Here is a 22,554-nt window from a genome sequence, read left to right on the forward strand (position 1 = left end):
CATGTGGGCTATTTGGGCCCTGTTTCAGATCCATGTGGCAGAACCTGTAGAGGCGGCCTGTTTGTTGGGTTTCTGGCCTTTTCCTCTTTTTCTCCATCCTTTCCTCTGACCTCTTCCTGGTAGCATCCAGTTCCCTTTGGAAAAAGTCTGTCTGGGCAAATTCCTCAAAGGGCATTTTAGGGTCAGTGATTCCCTCAGCAGCATAAGTTTGATGCACCTTGTTGGAACAATAGAAATAGCGCACAGGCCCTCTCTGGTAAAAATAATGGACGGTGGATCCATCTGTCTCATATTGAGACTTGGGCTGTCCACAGGCAAGACAAGTCTTTGTCTGCCTTTTTTTCCCCTCAGTCTGCTGCTGCTGCTGCTGCGGCTGCTGCTGCTGCTGCTGCTGCCTTTCTAAGATGCCCTCCACAATCTTCTCTATTGAGACTTGTGTCAGTGGTGTAGACAGGGCAGGAGGAGGCGGGTTAAAGACGGCAGGCTCTACGGTGACTACAGGGACACTAGTTGTTTCACTGCCTTCAGTTAAAGACTGCCACAGCTGCTGAGTCTCCAGAAGTTTTTCTGGGCTTATGTTCAAAGATGAATTGGTGTTGAGAAGTTTTGCCAAGTGCTTCACATACCGGGATATGTGCGCCTTGGATGTGGGATGCAGCAGGCTGTTGGGATCATTAGCAGAGCAATGGACCATGTCTGCATGATCTTGATCCACAAGCTTCAGCATGTCCTTCTTCCCATGGTACTTTTGCAACAGATCATGTATTGCCTCTTTCATGGGTCATGGCCAGCGTGTGTGGTCCAGCACAAAAACCCATCCACCTGTTTTTATAGGTCCAGTGCGAGCACTCCTTGGTGAGGCCCGCAGCGGCAGAGGTAGAGCTTCAGAGATTTCTGGGAAACAATAGTAATAGTTACTCATATATCATGTAATGAACTAATAATAATAACTTACATATTAATAATAATAATAATAATAATAATAATAATTACACGGAATTATTTAACAATACCATTATGTTAACTTACCCATGACTGTTGTATTTATTTAGTTATTTATTTAGGACAGTGCATGTTAATGAACATAAATGTAAAAAAATAAATTACATGCCAGATTATAGCCAAAGGCTAATTTCCATCTGTTGTCCTTAAACATAAAAAAATAGACATAATAATTCATAAAAATTCATCATTCATTCATAATAAAAACTCCATCACCAAACTTACACACACACACCATTCTGTTCCCAAATAAAACATTAAAACTATACAGCTCATACATGATCACACACTTGATTTGTCTATAACCAGTTTTTAACCTTTGCCTTAAACAAATTGAATGTCGAGCATTCTCTTATGGGTTGAGGAAGACTGTTCCACAGCTGGCCACCCTTAACAGAGAGGACGTTCTGCCCAAATGCTGTCCGTCTGTGGGGTATAAACAAGCCTCCTCGGATTGTAGCTCGAGTGGTCCTGTCTGAGCTTTCTTTATGCCTAATGAACTGCTTTAGTGGTGGTGGAGCAAGGGAGTATAAGACTTTATATATTAAACACACTCTTTTAAGTTTCACTAAGTTATTGAAGTTCAGTAATTTGTTTTTTTAACACATGACAGTGGTGGTGGGAAGTCGGTTTTTTGTCAAGTAGTTTTAAACTTCTTTTATAAATGTTTTCAATAGTTTTAAGTGTTGTTGGACAAGCAAGTGACCAGGACGTCAAACAATAGTCCATATGAGAGATGATCATTGAGTAAAAGTAAGTTTTTGTAGGTTGCTGGGTGTCTTCTGATGCTAACTCCTACTTTAAAAGTGCACCAGAGAAAGGGTGGGTGACAGGTGGTGCTGGGTGCGGAGGATGCCACACCAAGCGGTGCCAGGCTGGAGAAGGGTCCCGCTGCTGGAACCTGAAGTTGGGCAGCCACAGGTTTTGGAACAGAGGATGGGGGCTGAAGGGCAGCTGGTTCATCTTTTCTCAGAGTTTTGTGTTTGTCCCAGTTCAGAGGGACTGGACGGCAGCCTGGCTCTCTGTATTCAAGCCCAAATTGCTCTCCAGTGTCTCTGTCAGAGAGGTGAAGTGCAGTGTACTTCTCCTGACCAGTCACTCTTCTGGAGGCTGCATTCAACTCCACCACTAGAGCTGGATCAAAAACACAAGGTAGCATGACACCTGGCTGCTTAAGGTCCACCAGTCTTTGGTAGTTCCATCGTGCCACCCCTGTCATGCCCTGGGCCTGGAATAGTTCAGTGGAAACGTGAGTCCCGGTGAGCCACTGGGCCTGGTGGAAATGATAACCCTCCTGCTGTGAAGTGCCTCGGACAGGAATCCAGATGGGGACCTTGGCACCTTCACCAGGGACATGGTTAAGCTGAAGAGTCCCACCGTACCTAAACATTACACCCTCTGAGAGTTCAGGGTCACTTAGGCAGCCACGCAGAATGTGCACTGCGTCACGTCTTCAGCATGGATGGCTTGAAGAGTGGGACGTTGTTGGGGTCTGTGGCCAGGTGAAAATGGTTCAGGACCTTTTCCACTCTGTTCAGCAGCTCAGTGGGTTGTGGTATTTGGATCCTGCAGTGCTCCCTTATGTGTTGCTTTGTGGGATTAGCAGGATGGATGCCACAGAACTTATAAGCATCCTGGAGCCTCTTCAGGTCTGCCTGATCAACCACTGAGAATGCCGCAGAGAGAAGCTGGCAGAAAGTGCTGAACAGAGGAAGATGCTCAGAGGTACACTCCCGCAAAAATCGCCTCAGGCAGTGGAACAGGTCCAGTTTTACAATAATGTTCTTGTTGTAGTGGGTTCGAGAGGCACAGCTGTTTGCCACTGGTCCAGATGTGGCCGCAGCAACAACAGCAGGAGTGGTTTTCCAGGCATCCCACGATAGATTTTCGACAGGGATGCAGTCTGGGATCTTAAATGGAGCACAGCAATCCCTAAATGTAAGAAATACAAACACATGTAAGTATATGAAATATTATGTGTGTGCATCAAATTGATCTGAAAAAGAAAAACTCAGTTTTTCCAGACAGATTAGCAGTTTGAATGACAACGATGATTACGGTTTTTACCTGTCCACCCAGTGGTAGCCGGCCTTTTCCACTCCTGCATCACTGTACCTCTTGGCCATTCCCTGGTACATGGGCTCCAAGGACCTTTCTGTCTCATACTGAACCATGACCCACGAAACAATCAGCCAGTTTTCATTCATTATGGAATAACTGGACATGACCCCAGATGCCAGCATGACTTTTCGTGCCACCTTCCTGATGTGGTCAGACCTGGAAATGTGGCCAAAAGTGCCCTGGAGGCGTTTGGATATGGCTGGATGTTGACGTCGGAATTCGTCGAGCAGGCAGTCAGTCAGGTAATGGCTGGACACAGAGACGCCACACCAGGCATGTGGGTCTTCATAAGACCTGAACTCCTGTGCCTTATTTTCCTTCCTCAGGAACTGCCCAATGGTCCTCTGTGCATGAGCTCCTGCCTCAGAATCCCAGACCGATCCTGTGGCATGGAGGTACGTCAGGTGAGCTCGCTCGTACTTGAGGTGCATGAGTTCATTTATTTGGTTTGCCATGTCTGTTGGAGATTTGCCAGTCCTCCTGAGCTCATCCATAACAGACTTGCAGATGGCCTTTTTGTATGTAAGAAAAGCAGGGAGAAGGTTGGTAAACCTTTTGGGCAGTTTCTCCAGCCATCGTGGATTGTCAGCAAACCAGTTCCTGCGACAAGCCCTGCAGCAGAGTCGTGAGGACGGGATGTAATACTGACCACTGGTGCCAACAATTACACGTGTCCTGCCCACACCAGCAGAGACCACTTGTGAACGAAAGCAACCATGGAGACATGGCAAGATATAATTGTTTCTTAACCTGACCATGATAGCACTCTCAGGTTTCCAAATAAAGAAGGGGTGGAGCTGGAAGAAATTTGGGGATAGAAGGTCAGCCACTGTATCTATGATCACAGGCTGTGGAGGGAGACGCCAGAGTGAAACTGCATTCACTGCGTGACGCACTGGTCGAGACCCAGGCCACAGTCCAAGGTCCTGAAGCTCAGTCTTCATCCACAGCTTCTGGTGCGGAGAACAATTCCAGCTGCTGAGGTCGTGCTCATAACCAGCCAGTGGAACTGGAACAGCTGGCTGAGCTGAGATTGAAACATAAATATTTGACAAAACAGTGTTACTCTTACATTGTTTCTGTTGGAATACACAGAAGAAGAAAAAAAGACACGCTGTATACGCTCACCATGACAACATGAAAAAAATGGGGAGGACAAACAAACCTGGAACATAAGGTCAGTGGGAGAAACTCAGAGATGGCAGATGAGGAAGACTGGACAGAGAGACGCAGAGGAACATAGTGAATGAACATAGAGGACCGACACAGGTAAGGCTGATAAAAACACTCAAACACTAAGCACAAGAACCAAACCCTAAGAACTAATACCAAAATCAGAATTAACACAAAACCAGTGTTGAGAAGGTTACTTTTAAAATGTATTCCATTACAGAATACAGATTACATGCCCCAAAATGTATTCTGTAACGTATTCCGTTACTCAATGAGAGTAACGTATTCTGAATACTTTGGATTACTTAATATATTATCATGCTGTTTACAACTATGTGAATGTACTATTGCTGTGATTTATTACTGTTACTGAAGGTCCGCGGCTCCGAACTGTAGTAAAGGGACCTCTGACTAATACGGTTCCATGTCGGGCTCGTAGCTAAAAACTAGCTTTACTTTGTTGTCTGGGTCAACTTTGCTTGCGAGAGACAGAGAGAGGCGTTGAAAGGCTGCTCCAACAGTTACTCATATTTTGTATTTTAAATACGTAATGGCGGTACATGTATTCCGTTACTCCCCAACACTGCACAAAACACAAGGTGATACCAAAAGGAAACACAAAACACTGGGTCAAAATGACCCACAGGATTTTGCCATTGAACAACAAGAACTTTATTGAACTTTATCTGAATATTGTTGCATATGAACATATGTGTGCAGGTGCATGCATGCTTGTGTGTGTGTAGCTATGTTTGTGTGTCTTTATTGGCAGTCATTTTCCTTTCCCATCAGTAACACCGTCTGCCTGCAAAGACAAATGCAGAGAGGAGATTCTTAGTATTTGTTGCAGTAACTTTCATCTGATATTTCACTTGTTGTTGGCTGTGTTACTCTGTTAACTTACATTCACTGGCACACCATCATTGCTGGACTGAGGCTCTTTTAGACTTGTAGTCAAGACCGCCTAATCCGAGACCAAGACAAGACCAAGACCAGAGGGTATCGAGACCAAGACCGAGACCAAGACCAGAGGGTATCGAGACCAAGACCAAGACCAAGTTGAGACGAGACCGAGACCAAAAAAGTCTTTAAACTGCAGCCAGATGCTATTCTATATACATATGCAGGACACCTTAAACTAGTTTTTTAATTAAGCAGCAAGGCAGAACAAAGTCGGGCCTGTATCAAGACACAGGGACTAAACCCCAATTCAACCAGACCCAGAACTGATCCGGAATTAAAACAGGACTACAACAGTAACCAAGACAGAACCAGAATCAGAACTAGATGATAGTAGCACTAAAAATCATCATAGACCTGCACTACAGTTATTTTTTAATTCTACCAAAGTCCACTATTTAGATTGAGAAAGTTTATATAATTATTAATAAATGTAGAATTTGAAAAGGAACAAATGGTATCTAAAAAGAAACACTAGGTACATGTTCTGATGAGTTTTGGCAAACAACCATTTGACTAACATGTGTGTCTCACCTGCTCTTGTTCCATCTCTGTTCTGTCGTCATTCTCTCTCTCCCTCTCTGCTCCTCTCTCTCCCTCTCTGCTCCTCTCTCTCCCTCTTTGTGCTGACAATCAAGCCAAACACCAACATCATCAAATATACAGTTGAAACCAGATATTTATGTACTCTTCAGATAAAAACACAAACACTTTTTTAATTGTAACATCAAATCAGACAAAATGTTTATTTTTTTAGATTGATAAATATAAAAAACATATTTGTTAACTTTGAGAGTAAAGAGAGAAACTATCTGTATTTCTTAATTGCAAATGGCACCAAATTGTATTCAAACTGAGCCACACTTATGGAGCTCCACAGTTCTTTTCCTGGTGTTTTGGTTGACATCTCTTGATTTTCCCATGTCACAGAAACAGGCTCTGTGTTTTGCCTTATATGCATCCACAGCTGTGCCACCAATTTACTCACATGGACTCTACGAACCTATCAGAAGCTTCTTCAGCTCAGAATTGAATCGTCTGGAGTTTTCTTATTAATTAACAATAAACTTAGTGTACATGTGCTCCTACATTTGATCAAAGTGATTAAAATAGACAGCTCCCTCTTTTTATTCTGACATTTAACTAATTCAAAAGATATTTCAACATTTATTTATCTAAAACAAAAGTTTACTCTAAATTGATGTTTAACAGTAAAAAAAGTTTATGTTTTCTCCATAAAGTGTATGTAAATATCTGGTTTCAGCTGTGAATATACTGCTGTGTATTGAAATTCCTCTTGTTTTGCATAGATATACTAAACAACATCCAAAGCATAATATATAAAATAACATCTACCTGAGTTTTTTCTTTGAAAGAAGCTCCTTATGTCCATTGTTGTGTTCATCGGTACACAATTGAAACCGATTTAGAGAGTTTGTTTAGCCATGGAGGGTAACAACTAAAAATATGAAATGTAAGCTAAGACTCTCTAAAAAAATCAGCATTGCTGTTCGGCTTTTCATTTATCCATTTGTTGATTCACCCGAAGAGCAAGTAACGCAACCAAGTGATCAGTTTGATATCAATCTTTTGTGATACACCGTCATATTTACATTATTAGTTCAGTACGAATGATTTGCTTTGGTACCTGGTCAAACTTAAGCTCTCCTCTGTCTGCAGCAAACTTGCAGGCAGCAGCTTCTCCCCCCTTGCTCACATGGGTGCTGTGCTCAGTCACCTAGTGCCTGAGCTCGGATCATACCAAAATTAGGGGGAATTTACGACGGTGCGCTCTGTGCTTCGTGTGTTGTTTTTGTTTTATACAGTTGTCAGTCAGGCATCTAACTAAAAAATTACACTCCAAAAGATCCCATGCTTCTGAAAAAATGACCCGGGCTTAAGCCCAGTAAGCCACCCCCCCCCCGCTCCGCTGATGGTTGACTCCAAATCTCCCGAACACTATGTCGATTTGAGAACGCAGGACCGAAACAGCAAGACCAAGACAAAAGTCCGTCGAGACCAAGACGAGACCAAGACCACTTTTACGTGGTCTCGAGACCGGTCTCGAGACCAAGACCGGTCTCGAGACATCCAACTCTAGGCTCTTTAACGGCTTCAGAAATCTCCAACTTCCTAGTTTCATCCTGTGACTCCAGGTCATCTTTTTCCACCAGTGGTGGTTTATTGCTTTTCACAGAGTCCTCAGGAATTGGAGTCCTCGCTCTTGTGAGGGACCAAGCAGCTAAAACATAGAGGACACAGGCAAAAACTATCTTCAAAAAGGGTTTTCTTTACTTTAACCCTCAAAAAGTCCAAAATTAACAAAATTCAAAAACATACTTTGCAGGCCCATAAAAGAGGTCAACTAAATATAACTCTACGAAAAGTAATTTCCAGAAATTTAAACAAAACAAAGTGAGACACAACTTAACTGACAAACTGACCTAATTACAAAGACACATGAGGGTAGCTTTTATAATGATTTGGCCAAACCATTTACACACAATAGGGGGGAAACAAAAACGCACACTAATATTAACTAAGCACAGAATAACCGAACTAAACCTAAAACACCCCTCCTCCTGGTAAGCCCATGGTTGGTCCTGCTGAGCAGGCATTTTGTTCCCAGAGTCCTCAGCCACGCCTTTTGCCCAGACAGGAAACAGCCACCGCCCAAACCCAGGTAACTCAAAGAAAGAGAAACATAATTACTATAACAAAACATTTAAGAAAAACCACACAATGTTACTATGTGCGTGCCTCATAATACCAATGTTAGGTTTAACCAAATGATTAATGAATTATATTAATGAAGAAAACTGCAAAACAAACTAATAAAGTGAACAAATGGACTGATTTACCCATGTGTGGCTGATGCCATCACACTCTTCTATCCATTTTCCTCTTCTTGTGAGGAGCCCACTTGACTAAGGACTTGCAATACTGTGTTGAAAGAGAAATTATTTTTAAAAATACATAAAATATAAACAAAAACATTAAATGCAGTTCAGATGTTTGGTGCACATAGCGTGGCATGTTTCCAAAGACACACTGCATACAGAGGACATCAGCACAATGTTGGAAGCATTAGTGATGTATATTACATAGCTGGAATGTCCAGGGACAGGGATGAAAATTATGGAAGTTTAGCTATTTGCATTGTATCATTGGAAGGACTAAGGATTAGGATCATAACAAAAGGAAAGAATTAGTGGTTAGGATTGCACTTACCTTGAAACAAATCTTTGCCAGTCTGCTGTACTCTCATCACACTAGGGCTGGGACAACGCGTCGACGTAATCGATTACGTCGACGCAAAAAATACGTCGACGTAAAAAAATCTGCGTCGATGCGTCGTCACTTTCAAAAAAAGACATGGCGGCAGCGAGTAGCGGAATCATGAGTGAGGAAGTTGCAGTCAACTTAAATCACTCCACCCAAACACGCAGTTCTACAGTATGGGGATATTTTAACAGAAAAGGAAGTGATTCAGTCGTTTGCCGGCTTTGTGAGGTGGAAATGGCCTATCATAAAAGCACGACGGCTATGCACCAGCACCTCAAACGACGGCATCCAGGAGCAGCTTCTGCAAAGGACAAACCACCGTAAGTTTTCAACTTTTTTACTAACGCTAGTTTTTACCCGTTAATTCATCCAGACCCCCCCCCCCACGTAGACGTACACTCACTCATAGACACAGATAAACACCCAACCTCCGTAAATGCAAAACTCATTTAAGCTGCTGAGCAGTAACATATAGCAGCTGCTGTTGTTATTGTTTTTTTGTATGTGGCCCATGCTGGCAAAATGAGTCGGAATGCACGCAGGCTGATTATCAGAATCGGCGAAAGGCAAAAATGTTAGACAGCGAATTGGCCGCAGGAGAAATATTAACAAGGATAATGCACCACCTGCTAAACGTAGCCGTCGTGGACAATGTTACAACATTGTTAAAGTGCTTGCAAAAGCAAAATGACAAGGAACTCTTGATTTGTCAAATTTAATGTGTTTCATCCTATTTGAACGCTGTTTTTATACATAATGCTTCTCCAGCTTGATCTTATAGGTCAAAGTTATGCCATCTAATGACTAGAAAGCAGTGCACCAGTAAAGGTGCCATCAGCTATGGCTGTTTAAACGTTATCTTTTCCAGCCATCATGATTACTGCATATCATATGTTCAACATTGGGGATTATTATTAACCTCTTACTGTTATGCTATGAAAGCACATGGCATAACAGTGTGTGTGTATCTATCTATCTAGCTCAACCAGATCCTTATCAAATTATTTTGATATTATGCTTTCCATATAATTATTTTGTAATTATTCGAATTCATCTGTGTGCTGTGTGTGATTTATGATTTCAGGAATAAACAGAAAAGTCTGGAGGACTACTGTCAGAGAAGAAGTACACCATGCACCCCCCAGGAGGTGGCTGTACTTACTGAGAGCGTCTTAGCTATGATTTTAAAAGACAAGAGACCACTTGCTGTGGGTGAGGGATTCAAAGAAATGCTGACCACTTTCCAACCAGGTTACACTCTGCCGTCTAGGCGTCATTTTACAAGCATGATGGAGAGAAAGTATGAAACTTCAGTGGAGAAACTAAGGAATGAACTAAAACAAGCCACATCCAAAATCTCCCTTACCACTGATGCTTGGACAAGTCTGGTCACAGAGTCCTACTTAGGGGTAACTTGTCATTTCATTATTTGTTCAAAGACGCCATTGCTGCTGTTTGTATATTATTAATTTTTTTGCTATGATTTCCTTTGTTTGTTTTGCAAAACATTTAATTTTTTGTTAAAAACAGAAGATTGTAGTACAATGTTATTGTGGATTTTGTTTTGTGAATGAAGAGCACTTTTTGGCAGAAAGCAAAGTGAATGTTACATTTTGTTTGTTTAAAGACACCATTGTTGCTATTTATTTGAAATGTTTTGTTAACTTTTCCTTAATTTTATATGTTTGCACATTTCATTTCTTGTTAAATGCTATCTCTATTGTATTGATTGTACGACCTCTACAACTTTATTTTGCAATTTTTTTTTATTAAAAGGTCTTCAAATGAATAAATTTGTGTTTTTCATTTATATACATAAATTAATAAATGTGAAATTGCTATACAAGTCAAATAATGGGGAAAAAAATCGTTAATCGAATCGAATCGAAATCGAATTGGATTGAAAAATGAATCGTTAGATTAATCGATGCATCGAAAAATTAATCGCTATATTCATTGATTAGGAAAATAATCGTTTTGCCCAGCCCTACATCACACGCTGACGTTATTGCTCCTCCCCCCAAAGTTCATGACGAATCAGATCCTTCAGCCAATCACATGATCTAATTTACCAACATAGTTGATGGTACCAGTAGGGGAGACCGGGGATAGTTGTAACGTGGGTCAGTTGTAACACTTCCAATTTCTCCAATCAGGGCTAAGTTTCAAATGATGTGACTCATCCTGTGCATGCCCAACTCAGTTCTGCTATCACATGTGAAAAATCAGCACATTTCGTCAAACACAGACAATTTAACACGAAAAAAAGCAATTTGTATGCCAAAAAGTAAGTTTTTCTACTTTATTTCAATTTCTAATAGCATTATCTGCTTTGCAGTTAAACTCATCAAACCTAAATTATGTTATTTGTATGTCTATGGGGATATATTCTGTTCTATTTAGTGCTAGTGTTTTAGCCGTTGGCTGTAATGTTAGCTAGTTCATGGCTATAGGAGTCTGGGTCAGTTGTAACAGCAACAGTCTGGGTTAGTTGTAACAATAATGCAGATGTTACAACTTACCACACTTTTACTTTAACTTATATTAAACAAGTTGGGGCAATGATATCAGCAGAGAGAGGTTCACTGGTCGGATTTGTATATGCGGTTAATGCCATTGGCAACACAATTCCCCCACTGTTTGTGTTCCCACACATACATTATGCAGACCACTGTGTCAGACCAGTAGGAAGTACTGGTTGTGGAAATAAATCAGGATGGGTGCAAGGAACAGATTTCCTCATCTTTCTGAAGCACTTTGCAAACCACACCAAGGTAAGCCATGATAAAAAGTAATGGAATTGCGATGCTGGTGAACAACTACATTTTTTCAGCTTCATTGTTATGTTCAAAATTGGTGCAAGATGCCCACTGAGCCAATGAGGCCAAACTCAAGGAAGACCAACCAAAATGAATGAAATATTCAGTTGCAGAAAATTCCATAATTTGTCTTTTTTGGGGGGGTTGGAATATATTCAAAAGCTAGATTTCTGCATTCTGTCACACACACACACACAGCTACATAAATGGATGTAAGTGCATTCATGTATTGAATAAACAAAGATTACTGTTAAGTCTAATTGTTGAATGTCGCCATTGTGTTTCTTAAATTTGTATAGTCTTAGTTTAAGCAGTAGGATCAAAGCCATTCCTTTGATCCTGACCACCTCTCCAGCCACTCTGTGCTGGGGGAGGTTTTATTGTAGATACATCCTAACTTGAAGATCTGTTTGATGTTTGGTAGAGCTTCCTACCCTTTGTATGGTTTCACTGTGTTATCTTTGGTAAACCATACATTGGGTGTGGGGGAAGACTACCCTCTTTATGACCAAGGATGTTGTTCCTGCTTTTAGGTTTTATGACCCTTTGACCAACACACACACACACACACATTCTCACATAACACACACACATTCTCACACACACACACACACTCAGTGTATACATTTACATACAGTGCCTTGTCTTTGTAACCAAAGGGGGGTTGCAAGGGGAGGTGTTTTGTAAACTATTGTTTGAAGTTTGTCAATAAAAGGCGGCGAGAGGAGGCCACCAGTGTGGTCATTTCAACGTGCTGGTCACAGACGAGAGGCCTCCCTTGCGCAAGAAATCGATCGAACACTGTTGCCTTGCTTTTCTTTCATGGGAATAAGTCTTGGATACAGCGGGGTCTGAGTTTAGACCCAACATTTATTTGGTCCTTCGGAGCCGGAGCCTAACACATTGCATCCACCGAGGAGAGGGAGAGGACGCCACCGCAACGTCTGGGATGATTGACGTAAAGCCCTGGTGTTTTTGGCTTGCCACCAGGCCGGGAAGTTTGCGCCTGACCTCCCCTCGGGATGGATGACGATTGACGGGATCCAGAGACTCTTCCCATGAACGTAAACAAACAGTGAGTACAGAAGGCCTTAGAGAGCGTCTCTATAACCGCGTGAATGAATGTGGGATCCTAGAAACGCGTCACCGTGATTCTGCGTGAAACGTTTGAGTCCCGGGGAGCGCTGGTCACGAGAGCGCACGTGGACCCAAAACAATAGAGAGCGGCTACGGGCTGTGCGTTAAACGTGAGTCCGGGAGCGCGCTAGCCGCGTGAGAGAGACGCAGGCTTCTCCGCCGTTTGGGGCGTAGAGAGTTCTCCGCCATTTGGGGCGTGGAGAGAACCTAGGTTCAGAGTCCGGAATCTCCGCCATTTGGGGCGTTGGAGAGTGTCCGAAGGTTGAATTCTCCGCCATATGGGGCGTTTGAGAGTTTTCAACAGAGAGCGCAGGCTGTGCGTGCAGACGCAAGCGATAGGCCTATGTTGTGTGTGTGCGGGCCAGACGTGGTCTGCGTGAGTGTGGCTGATTGTTGTCTTGTAATGGAGAATAAAATGTGTAAGTCTGCCTTAGAAGGAGATGTAAAATTTATGCAGAAAGTTTTACCAGGCAGCACGCAGTATGTAGGTTGTTGGTATAAGAAATGTGGATTTGAAGGGACATTAGTGGAAGTTAAGTGTAAAATGCTGGTAGAAAGAATATCTGTAAGTGTAGCAGGTAAAACAGGTAAAGCGAAGCAGAGGAAGGAATTGCAGTTAGCAGTTGCTAAGTTGTGGCTGGAGCAGGCTCAGAGGAGGAGAGAAGCACAGAATGTTAAAAGAGCAATATTGCAAGCAGTAGTTGTGAAACCTGAGGATGAAACTACAGCTCAATCCACTGCAACTACTCTAGAACAACACCGTAGAAAAGCATTAGGAAGAGCAAGAATGTTAGCAGAAAGTAGAGTCAGAGAAGAGCGTGAGAGAGCAGAGGTAGAAGTGGAGGAGAGATTAGAGGCATATTAGGAGCAGCATTGAGTCCAAGACAGACTAGGCAAGAGAGGAGACAGAAAAGATGAAGAAAGTTTTTCTCCTGATCAATTCCGCGAGTGTGAGAGTGTCTGACGTCATGGTGTGTGTGAAAGGTATCCAGCTGGGGCAGACGTGATTCTGCAGGTCACCTGCCCAGTGGACAAAAAGAAATAAAATAGTTGTGTGGATGAATGATGGCACGAAGAGTGTTTGGTGTTTCTCAGTCTGAAACAGCTGTAATGCTATTTTCTGTTTTGGAGAAAAGTACAGTTAAAGAAAAAAAACAGAGAGAGATGTGTGTTGTTTTAAGCAGTGATGAGAATAATGGAAGTGTGGTGAGAGATGAACACAAAAACATACTGAAAATGCATTAACTATACTAACCCCACATGCATATACACATACAATGATACTCATGAGACCAGACAGCATCTTAAGCATGAGATTCTGTTTGTCATCTTGTCCAAGTCACTAGTAAGATGAAAGTGATACATAGACTAGTGGACTGAATATTATAGGAGGACAGATGGTTGCATCATAGAGGAGGAAACAGAATGCTGATGAGAGGTCTTAAATGAGTGAGTTGAGTGAGCTGATTGTGAGTTTCTGGTGTGTGAAGAAGTTTTACCATGGCACACATTTAGTTACATGAGAACTAAAACTTATTATGTGCTAAGACAACAGGGTTATGCTGTATGTTGTGTGTATGGCTGATTGGATGAATGTTTGAGATTAAACTGGCTGTTTGATTTGTCTTTATTACTAAAGTTGAACCTGCCAATTGGGTTGTTACGATTTATCCCCCTGGCATGAAGAACACGTGTCATGACTTAAACAAGGCCTTTCTTTCCATTATTTTCTTTGATTTCTTTTATTTTCTTTCTTTTATTTTGTTACTTTCATGGTGCACTGAAAGTTTTGTTTGATGATCTCTGTTGAGCAGATCTGCACGATTAGAATCGAAGCGTCGTCGAGAAAACTGTTGCAAAGTGAGCTTCTCCAAAATTAAAATGGGCTCTTATTTGGGACAATCAGGAAACAAGTTCCTGTCCAAAAGGATTCAACGAGGAAATCCAGTCTAAATTATTTTTCTTTTTGAAATGACGTTGTTTTGCTGAGCGTGGAAACGGATGCGACGATAATTTCCACAATTAGCTAAAGAAGGAATCACTGAGTGAATGAGTAAGAATTTTAAAATAAATGGGGAACTGACTGACTGACTTAACACCATTGTGTGAAGTCAACCCCCGCTTGACAAAGGTGTGGATGTATCTCTGTGTGTGTCTCTGTTACAGGAGCAGAAAGATGATAGCAACATCTGAGGTTGTGTGATGGTTTAACCTTTTAAATGCCATTTTTATGTTTGTGAATCTATCAGAGGTGTGTTATTCATGGGCTTGTGGTACTCACAGAAGTTACTGTGAGAAAGTGTGTACACACCTGCGCAGCGCTAACATTTGCATTTTTTCTTACAGCATTGCAGTTTTTCATGTGATTTGATGATGTGGTTTTTAGCAGAACAACTGGTGGATGTTTGTTTCTTTATTTCAGGTTTTGTTTTCTTTAAGAGTGCATGTAGCATTCAGCAGAAGTGGACAAGTGACATGAGTAAAACAAATAAGAGATTACGATATTTATGGAATAGTTTATTATGGGCTCATTTGCTGGCCACTTTTGGACCCATAATAATATATGAGTGGAGTGACTTTGCTTAAGGGAAGTCACCGATTACATTAATGTTAACTGAGCACATGGGATGATCCATGTTTGAGGCGAATTATGGTAACAATAGTGATTTAATGATTTGAGAAAACCTGCACATGACACTTGTCTTGCTGATGCTGAATGCTTGTTACCCTTGTGATATACTTGTTTATAAGTGTGAAGTTTGATTTTACTTCCAGATCTTGTTTTCCAGGCCATGATGGTGAGTATGCAGGCTCCTGGTGGAGCCAGTTTTTAAGGCAGGGATCCAGGTTTGGTGAGTTGACGCATGAGAGTGTCCATGCGTCAAGAGGTGGGGTCCAGAAGTAACATTAAACAATGTTTACTATTATTGTTGCAGTGATTTGTGTGATTAGCTGTTTATTTACAAGTATTAAACCTATGCAAGTGGTGCATCCATGTTCAGATGAGGCTTTGATGGCCTATAAGTGAAGTTCACTGATTACAATGTGGAATAACATTGAGATGTTAAATAATTTGGAATAAATTATGGGAAAACGTAGGAGTTTAATGAGTTTAGAATAAACCTGCAATGATACTTGTCTCTGTGATGCTGAATACTTTATTACTCTTATGATCTACAGTTGGTTGCGAATGTGAAGTTGTTTTAAATTTAAGACTTTGTCTTCTGTGATACAGGAGCTGGGAGCTAAACAAGCTGAACATTTAAGTGCTGATTAATGTTTTTACACAGGGTTACAGCTTGGAGTGAAGCTGCTCCAAGGGACAAACCCTGGAGATTGTTTTAGGGAGACTGTGCAACACTCTTGTACATGTCTCATTGGGGAGTTGACACATGGCGAAAGCCGTGTGGCGAGAGGAGTGTCATTTTTTCAATTTGTAGATGTCGTGAGATGCCATGATGAGAAGGAGTGACTGAGAGGATCGCCCACAAAATGGAACCTGAGGGAGCGTGCCAAGCTCCAAAAAGTGACAGCGCAGAGGAGGTCCAGCGATGGACTTGTGGTTCTGTGAACAGCACAAATGCAAGGTGACTGTAAAATAACTAACAGCACTTTTTCCACAAGTGAAGCCAGTAACTTACTATCCTAAAAGATTAGCTCTAGTTGCTCGTGCTTTACCTCCATGCGTGAGATCAGTATGTGCAGCAGCTTAAGCTGTACAATGTTTCAATAGTTTATTTCACCTTTTGCAATTGTTAGTTCCACACGAGGTAGATGTCTACTACTGCAGACTAAACTTACATTTCTGTCACCTACAAGACACTTGTCTTTAATGTTACTGTTACTCTCACAACCACACATATTACCATAAAGTGGTGCAGAATTCTGAATCTGTCCAACCCTTTTTGCCAACGGAGGAGGGCACTTCTCATGAGTGTAGAGAGCGCGAGGAGAAGACGTGTAAGCTGAGGAATGACTTAATAGATGTGCCACTCGTTGAGGGAAAGGTTTGGTTTGTTGATGATTTGAGTTTTACAACAGCAGAGGGACAGACTAGAACACGTTTTACTGTAGCAGACAGTGAGAGAGAGTTATCTATGTAGGACAACTAGCATGTTTCATATTTGCTTGAGCAGCAGAGATGCTAGCTTTAACGGAAGCGTGTAAAGCTGTAGAGAGACAATATACAGTGATAGGCAGTATACATTTGCTACTGTACATTTCTTTGTAGTGCAGTGAGTGAGACGAGGTATGACAACCTCAACAGGGAAACCTGCAGAACACACCAAACTCTTGCAAAATCTGCTGGAGGCAGCGTTATTAACCAGTGGAATTGCCGTTTGTAAATGTGCAGCACACATGTGAGGGAAAGATCCGGTTGCATTAGGGAAAGTTTTTGCAGATAAGATCGCAAAAGAGGCAGCTTTAGTTAAACATGGTGTTAACCTTTTATCAGTACAGCATTAGCAGACATGCAGGCCCACTCACCTACTGCAGGACAATAGTTGTGACTTACAGAGGGAGCAAGCTTGCAGGATGATTTTTTATCTGTGTGATACACCAGTACTGCCTAATAATTTGTATAAGACTGCTGCTATTTTGAGCCATTGGCTATACCATGTCTCAAACAGGAGGGAGATGAGCAGTCGTTATACTCACTCTAGGATTATTAAATACTTTTAAAAAAAAACTTTTTTGCAGAGAGAACTAATGGAACAGTAAAGTTAGGATTTAGGAAGACAGGCAGGACATGGTTAGACTGTATAGAATAAGTACACGAGGATTACTCCAACAGAGAATGGTCTGACTCTTTGAGATTACACATGTTAGAGGATTTAGAGTTAGAGTTAGAGTTCCAGTCTTCTGTAGTGATGATAGAAAAGCAGAAGAGAGAGCATATTAGCAGATTAGATGCTTGAAAATGTTTAAAAGTAAAGTAGTCATGAGAACAAATGATCTGCCAGATGATTTTGTTTCTTCGCAGGAGCAGAGCCTGAAGTCTGGAGATTGGATGATGATAAGGCCATGGAGAGGAAGTGCTGGTCCAGTCCATGGTGGGAAGGTCCATATCGGATGCTGCTGACGACGACCACAGCAGTGAAGATTGCCGGAAGGAACACTTGGATATATCAAGCGCACTGCAAGAAGGTGACACACATCCAGGCCAGCTCGGAGTAAGTGGCAGGAAGACCGGGAACAAAGGGGGGGGAAAGCCTCCAGGGCCCCTCGTCTCAATCCGGTGAAGAAACCAACTGAGCCACAGGTACTCATCAGAATGGCTGGGAATGTGCTGTGCATCTTCTTGTGCCTGTGGACCCTGAGTGGGATGACAGGAGCGCATTGGGACAGAGCAAATCACACCCAGTACCCGCATGGGTTTTCAACCAACTACTGGTGGCAGTTTAAGAACACAACCGGATAGCATCACTTGGAGCGAGACAGTTTGTTTGGTTGCTTTAGCAACACATCCAGGAACACTGCCAACTTTTCAACTGCTCTGAACCTGAATGGAAGGTTGATTCACCAGTAGCTGGGAAGGTGAACTGCTCTGGTGAGACAGACCTGCTCGTCTGACTCAAAGAATATGACTTGTTGCAGGACATTATACAGTTAAACGAACTGGAAACAGGCCAATTGCCTATGTGTACGAAGGACAATGGATTAGCCCAAGTTGGAGATTAACCATGGAACATGGCAACATCACTTATTCTTTTGTCTTTTGCAAGAAGGATGTAAACAGAGAAGCCTTTTGTCTACATTTACATCATGAACACTTGAGGTTTTGAGCCAAGAAGATCAAAACAGCTTGATCCAATTTCCTTTACAAAGCTTTTTCTGTGGTGACAACAGGACAGGAGAAGAGTTGTAAATGCAGATAATTCACCAGTTGACTCTAACCCCCACAGGATGCCTACAGTGAAAAGATTTGGGGGGTTGATAGGAGTCATAAAGAAGGGTGTTGACCAGGCTGCAGCTTTGAAGTTAGCTGAGAGCCATATGGACAAACAATAAAGTCAACTGATGCGTTTAAATACCTATGTCTGTATACAGTTGGATTGTAGAGACATATGATTTTTGAGAATGATGATTCTTCTTGTTTGACCTTTGACATTCAGTTGTGTACTTGAAGAAATACATAATGAATTGCACGACAGGAGTAGATCCGCCACAAGACTGGATAGCTTGGTTACCGTCTGGTCCTTGGTGGCATCTTCTTTTGAAAATATTAATTCCTGTTTTTGAACTGTTGATACTGATTTGCTTATGTATAGGATGTAGTTTACTGTGCATGAATGAAATCTACACTGACACTGTCAAACAAAGGGTGCATAAGTTGAAATTTAAGTATACAATGACAAAAAGGAGGGAAATGTTAAGTCTAATTGTTGAATGTCGCCATTGTGTTTCTTAAATTTGTATAGTCTTAGTTTAAGCAGTAGGATCAAAGCCATTCCTTTGATCCTGACCACCTCTCCAGCCACTCTGTGCTGGGGGAGGTTTTATTGTAGATACATCCTAACTTGAAGATCTGTTTGATGTTTGGTAGAGCTTCCTACCCTTTGTATGGTTTCACTGTGTTATCTTTGGTAAACCATACATTGGGTGTGGGGGAAGACTACCCTCTTTATGACCAAGGATGTTGTTCCTGCTTTTAGGTTTTATGACCCTTTGACCAACACACACACACACACACATTCTCACATAACACACACACATTCTCACACACACACACACACTCAGTGTATACATTTACATACAGTGCCTTGTCTTTGTAACCAAAGGGGGGTTGCAAGGGGAGGTGTTTTGTAAACTATTGTTTGAAGTTTGTCAATAAAAGGCGGCGAGAGGAGGCCACCAGTGTGGTCATTTCAACGTGCTGGTCACAGACGAGAGGCCTCCCTTGCGCAAGAAATCGATCGAACACTGTTGCCTTGCTTTTCTTTCATGGGAATAAGTCTTGGATACAGCGGGGTCTGAGTTTAGACCCAACAATTACATGTTAATATTTTGTTAGTACCCTTATTTCATTGTGTTACATTTTACCCCAGGATATGTTACAACTAACCCAGACTATGGGGTTAATTGTAACATTTCACTCTTCGTGTTTGAGGCCATACCATGCAATGGGTAATTGTGCTGCAGAGAAAATAGCTGCACTATTTAATAGCAGAGACATGTAAATACTTTGCATTACATTTTGAATCCACTACCTTAAAAGAGCTTCAATTTACAGACAGAAATGTCAAAAATGTTACAACTATCCCCGGTCTCCCCTACTTGGAATGGAAGACGACTCGTTTGGAATCTTTTATGCAATTAAAAATAAACTAAATATAATTAAATTAATATATTAACAGCTTTTAGGAATTGTGTTAGTGCAATGTTTAACTCTTTTGAAATCACAGCTTGTTAAAATGATCTTTGATTTTCCAAATCCTTGCTGGTAGATACTCCAATAAAATAGCTTCAAACAGACGTGGTTATGAACTTATTGACAGCAGTACACTAACTACATGTAAATAAAAATTAACAACCGCAGGAACGTAACAGCTTAATATAATTTGTAGATAACAATTTATAGTTAGATTAATTTCTTATCTGGGTATTGGACATACAAAGTTATGTTGCAATGTAGGAAAAAATTATAAGAACAACAGAATAGTTGGTGCTGATGTCAGAGATAAACCAGGGTGAAAGGCATCGCCATCTGATCAGTGTGATGTGGAGATTAGCAGAAAGTAGGTGGAATAAACCACACTAAGTGTGAGAGAAAAACAATGACAAGTAAAATAGAAAAGACAATACTACAAAGGAAATAGTATTATGAATACAACACTTTGTATCTCTGATATGCAGACAGAATCCCAGCCGGTCACAGCATATGGCAGCCCCTTCATGAGCCTGGTAGTGCTGGAGATTTCTTCCTGTTAAAAGGGAGGTTTTCCTTGCTGCTGTCGCCATAGCTTTTGATCTTTTGTGTGAGTGTCTCTCTCTCTCTGTGTGTGTGTGTGTGTGTGTGTGTGGTGGTCATGTTTGTATGTCTTGTCTAGCATTTATTTTTCTTTCCCATAATTAGAACTCCTCGGCTGCAAAGACAAATTTATGGTGGCGATTCTAAGTGCCTTTTGCAATCTTTTTATTCATTTTTTAATTTTTTATTAATGATTTGTTGTGTTCCTGTGCTCCATGAATTTACAGTGGATGGAACGTCATTGCTCTGAAACTGAGACCCCTGAAGAGCTGCAACAACCTCCCTGGTTCCAGCTTGATCCACTAACCCTGATTGGAGAACCTTCAAATAAATCCATCTTCTCCATCTTCTCCTAAAAGGTAACAACATGGACTGCTAATTCAAGCCTGTTTCCACTGCCACTCCTCTAAAGTTTGCTGTTATACAACAACCGTTCAGCGAATAAGAACACTGAATTCTGCTGTCTTTTATAGGATCTTGGAAAATAGGAATACCCATTAGGAATTTTATGTGTAACTAATACAACTAACTTAATAACAAGATTTGCACAGCTACCATTAGGAATCATTTTATTTGAAATTATACCTTGTAAAAGAAATCAATAAACTTTGACTCTGTAATATTAAATAAAATGTTGCACAAATGCCCATTTTTTTTCTTTTTAACTAATCTCACATAACTTTATTAATCCCAAAAAGGGCCATTTTTGTCTGCTCATTCACCCTCCGCCTTCGCTGGAGGGTCCGTGGGACCGCCCCAGCCTTTGTCGTCTGCTGGAGGGTCAGTGGGACCGCTCCAGCCTCCATCAGCTTCGTCTGCCTTCGTTTCAGCCTTCGTTTGTCTGAATCAAACTTTTCACTTGGGGTTACATGTTTGATTTTTGGGTAGGGGGAAATGTTACGTTTCGGTGTGTCAGTGTTTTGTTTTTGCATGACTTATGTATTTCCTGCTTTACTTTGAAAGTCTGTGTTATCTTAGTGTGTTCAGTTTACATTTTCCCTGTCTCGTCAGTTCTAATTTGCCCCAGCTGTGTTTCCCTCCTGTGGTCCATTTCCTGATTGCTCCCTCTATGTATTTAAACCCTGTGTTTCAGTGTGTCATGGTCGATCTCCCCCGTGTTGTAAATAGTTTGGTGTTTTGTTGTAAATAAATAGTCTGTTGTAAATAGTTGTGAATGGGTTTGTTAATACTTTCGTCATGGGATATTTTCGTTTTGGGATTTTGGTGGAGAGCCTTCGTGGTTTTATTTTCCTTATCTTTGTTTTTCTACGTTGCACCCCGGTTGCCTAGGCCGGGGTGTAACATAATGATCATAAATATGAATCCAAACGACCCCTGTCAGCATTTAGTAGTCTAACAGCTAAAGATTAGTACAAATATATTACATTGCATTTTTTGCTTAGTCTTGGGAACAACAATGAGCATCACATTTGGATTCACCTGTAGTTTTCTTTTCTTGTCTGCAGTTTGAACCACCATAAATCTTGATGTTAGACAACCTTTGACATTTATTATTTATTTATTTATTAAGTATTTATTTAGGACAGTGCATGTTAATGAACATAAATGTAAAAAAAAAGTACATGAATGTAAACATACCAGATTATAGCCAAGGGCTAATTTCCATCTGTTAACCTTAAGCTTAAAAAATAGACATAATCATAAAAATTCATCATTCATTCATAATAAAAACTCCATCACCAAACTTACATATACACACCATTCTGTTCCCAAATAAAACATTAAAACTATACAACTCATACATGATCACACACTTAATCTGTCCATAACCAGTACATCCCCAGTGTGAGAATGAAGACTACGTATTTTGACATTGAACAACAACACTTTTATTGTCTTTCCTCAGTGGTTTGTGAATGAACTCATGAAAAGTTGTTGTTGTAATAAAGCAGTAGCAAAATGATCATGTAGAGTCCAATGATCGCAAAAACAGCAATGAGGATTATCCACATGAACAGTTTGTCCAAACGTCCACATCTGCATCTGAAAGTTATCAGTTTATACAAAGAAAATGTAAACATCATTTGATTTATTATAATGTGTAAAATATAAGGGTATAAGAGA

At 41.1% G+C, this 22,554-nt stretch overlaps 1 protein-coding gene and 1 pseudogene across 3 annotated transcripts in view; one reads left to right on the forward strand and one right to left on the reverse strand.

Moving 5' to 3' along the window:
* Positions 1 to 287: 287 nt before the first annotated feature.
* LOC146706847 (uncharacterized) lies at positions 288 to 3,896 on the reverse strand (annotated as a pseudogene).
* A 7,718-nt stretch (positions 3,897 to 11,614) lies between these two features.
* The window catches only part of LOC146706848 (UDP-sugar transporter protein SLC35A5-like), a 63,527-nt gene continuing 52,587 nt past the window's right edge, over positions 11,615 to 22,554 (forward strand). The window contains exons 1-2 of one of the 3 annotated variants that reach the window (XR_014920690.1): positions 11,615 to 20,476; positions 20,697 to 20,828. The gene's annotated coding sequence lies outside the window, so the exon portion shown is untranslated. Of the gene's footprint in view, positions 20,829 to 21,167; positions 21,770 to 22,554 lie in introns of those variants that run through there. The other 2 variants (XR_014920691.1, XM_085458134.1) reach the window with 2 other exon arrangements.

This window comes from Copadichromis virginalis, linkage group LG6 (genome assembly GCF_057382275.1).
Source record: "Copadichromis virginalis isolate Kocher_CV1m ecotype Utaka linkage group LG6, C_Virginalis_male_GT1.1, whole genome shotgun sequence".
Classification (NCBI taxonomy): domain Eukaryota; kingdom Metazoa; phylum Chordata; class Actinopteri; order Cichliformes; family Cichlidae; genus Copadichromis; species Copadichromis virginalis.